This window comes from Tenrec ecaudatus, chromosome 2 (assembly GCF_050624435.1).
Source record: "Tenrec ecaudatus isolate mTenEca1 chromosome 2, mTenEca1.hap1, whole genome shotgun sequence".
NCBI lineage: Eukaryota > Metazoa > Chordata > Mammalia > Afrosoricida > Tenrecidae > Tenrec > Tenrec ecaudatus.
In genome coordinates, this window is record NC_134531.1 from 240208189 (window position 1) to 240211507 (window position 3319).

Genomic DNA, 3319 nt, shown 5'->3' on the forward strand with positions numbered 1-3319 from the left:
TTTTTCTTCACCCAAGAATTCAGTCCTCATCAATTTTAAACCATTTTAGAATAGTGGTTTGGTATCTTTCTAGAACAGTAATCACATTTTTAAAGTGTCCTTTGAGTTTGGGGTACAAAAACAAGTGTGAAGGGGCAAGATCAAAGCTGTATGTTGAGCCTGAAATGACTTTGCAGTACAATTCTCGTAGAACAGCTTGACTTCAGTTGAAGAATGAGCAGGTGCATGTCTGTGAATACCTACAGCCATTCATACACGCATTCATCTTCCCGGTCAACTCTGCTGACCTTTGCTTTGCCTCTGCCGTTTTCACGTTTCTTAAAATGTTTCCTCATGGGTGTAGTTCGCATGTTTTTGCTTTGGTTTGCTTTTTAATTTCCTACTCAGCACCTGTTACCTTCCTAACTCCTTCAAAGAAATCCATCAAAAGATTCTTGGAATCTTCAAGGACAGTGGCATAGCCTTCAGAGTGGACCCCCTATGCTGTGAACTGACCTGGCCCAACCTATCTTGGAATCCACTGTTGTTGTTTTTTTTCTGGAAAGACTTTATTTTGGGGGTGGGAAGAGGGGGGCACGGCACTCAGTCCTTCTTGGCAGCGGCCTTCCTCATGGCGGCCAGCACGTTGCTCAGCTCCTCTCTCTTCCTCTTGGCCCGGATATGTGTGCCCACCCGCTTCTTGATGAACTTCAGTACCCGCTTGTCCTTGGAGACCTTGAGCAGCTCCATGGCCCTTCGCTCGTAGGGTGCGAAGCCGCACACCTCCCGGATCATGTCCCGCACGAACTTGGTGTGCTTGGTGAGGCGCCCGCGGCGGCGGCTGTGCCTCGGCTTGCTCACGTTCTTGGTCACCTTGTGGCCCTTGTCGAGGCCCACGGCCATAGGTTAGCGCACAGCCATGGCTGCGACTCTTCGGTGGGTGCCGCGGCGGAAGGAAGGGGCCGCGCGGAACTCTGAAATCCACTGTTTTGATAGGACTTTTAATTTGAGACCAAAATGTGACGAAGATACGCATACAATTGAGATAACATTCACCAACTGATTGCTGAGACATGTCTAAACGTGCTTGTTTGGAATAAATCTGTACATCTATGAGCTGAAATGTCAGTAGATATATACTTTGACTTATCTTCTTGTGTACATTTATGTGTGTGTGAATATATATGTACTTATAGAAATCACCAGGCATTCCATAGGACAAAGATGAGGTTTTCTACTCCTATAAATAGCTGCACCCTTGCAAATACACAAGGGCAATTCTACCCTGTCCTATGGGTTAAAGATTACATCATATGATCAACTCAATGTGGCTCTATGAGGTTGCTTTGAATCTGTCTGAATTCTGACCGTAGGTGGGTGTGAGTGATCTGATCTCTATACTCATGGTTGTTATACTTAAAAATTAATATGTTTAGGAATTTACATTTGCATATACATGGTTTCTTAAATTATCATAGAATTTTAATGAAAAACTGAAGTATATTTTCTGCCTTGAGAAAATGTGAATTTCAGTAGGAAAGATAGAAACATCTTGTGTCCTTGTGTCAAATAATGTCATTTTAAAATGCAATTTCTGTGAACTTTTGAGATTTAAGTTAAAATATTTTAATTTATTTTATTTTACACACCAGAGCTCAAATGCAGTGCTCTTAGACTTATACGATCTTAGTGACCACTTTACATTTTCATCATTTGCTTCTAGTTTGGAATAAAATGCTTTCCGCTTCCAGGACCTGTCTTCCCAACTTGACTCAACTTCACAACCATAGAGAGTCCAGGTCTGGGTAGCATACACTGAAGTGTGGTTCCCATTTGTTAAGTAGGAATAGGAAATCCTACATAACAGAATCCACATAGAAATGACCATTTGATGCGGTCGCTAAACTTTCAATCAAAAGTGGAAGCCCATATGTTGGTTTCCAGCTTCTACTTTTGCCTTGAATTGAATTTTATACCTAATAGTTACATATCTCCCTGGAAATACTTGTTCTTATTCACCCAGAACTGAGCAGTTATTACACTGCTTTCAACACCTACTTCAGTAGTTCAGTGTTGATTGTCTTTCTTGGTTTCCTCTCAACTCTTACAAAGTTTGAAATGAGATCATAAACTCAGCTGAAGTAATATCTATATTTAGATCACATAATTTCTGATTTATACCATCTCATATCTTCAAATTTTGAATATATCTATTTGCTTTGACAATTCCACATATAAAATACACTCCATATATTTTACAATTTAATCATCTAAAACATATTTTAATAATGAGTGTGCACTATTATTCTAATTATTTAAGCACATTGTTGAAAAAGATGGTTAAAAGATCTCATCAACTTACATTCCTTAGAATTCTTTTTCACAAGGTTCATGTGACTTGTGTTTTATACTTTTCATGATTTGTCTTTGTAAATATTCATTTACTGAGATTAGGGCACTCATGGCCAACAAGGATGAAGGAGCCAGTGTGGATAGAACAATGACTTCCATTTCTTAGGATAAGAGGACTAGAGAGATACCTATTCCCATACCTCTCCACTCAAGGAATTTATCTCCATTTTCTCAGCAGTCCTTTCACTCAAACTGCAGTGCCCTTATCTCTTCATTCTATTTATATTCCACCTCATTTATCATTTTTATTATGATTAGTCTAGGTATTCAAAATATAAAAAGAACAATATATTATTTCTATGTTCTATTACAAATAAAAAATTTCAAGAGTTTAATTTTTTGAGAAGTTAAACAAGTCAATTTTTTACTAGTCCACCTCTTGTCTCCTATTCTCCAATCAAATGGAGCTATTATATCCCATGAAATTGGGCTATTTTCAGATTTCATGCTCCTGAAAACGTACTTTTGTCAGAATAAAATTGCTTCTTCTCTTTTTTTTCTCCTTTCACATTTCAAGCATTCTTTTGGTCAAACTAAATAAGCCCTTTTCCATTTATAGTTCTTCTATTCCCCAAGCTTAGAAACAACATATTCTTTCTTTAAGCTGCTATTGCATTTTACCTTTTGCCTATATCTGTGTCTTCAAAGCCCAACTTTTCTAACTTGCTCGGTACAGATATTTACCCTTACTATACTTTCTTTACTTTACTTCAAATAGGTAGAAACAAGGATATCAGAATAGCCAGATGTGAATAATCACCTGTGAATCAAAACATATTTCAGAAATAAATTTCTGATTAATATGTATTATTTCATTAGAAGGGGAGAAACAATGATGACCACCTAAACTATCCAAGCTAATGAATAAGAATAAAGTGGGTTTTGTGCTACTATAATCATCCTATTTCAATACTTATATTTGAGAAGA

General features: G+C 37.6%; 1 pseudogene; it reads right to left on the reverse strand.

The window, feature by feature from the left end:
- Positions 1–540: 540 nt before the first annotated feature.
- On the reverse strand, positions 541–943 carry LOC142441406 (large ribosomal subunit protein eL36 pseudogene; annotated as a pseudogene).
- Between the last annotated feature and the right edge of the window lie 2376 nt (positions 944–3319).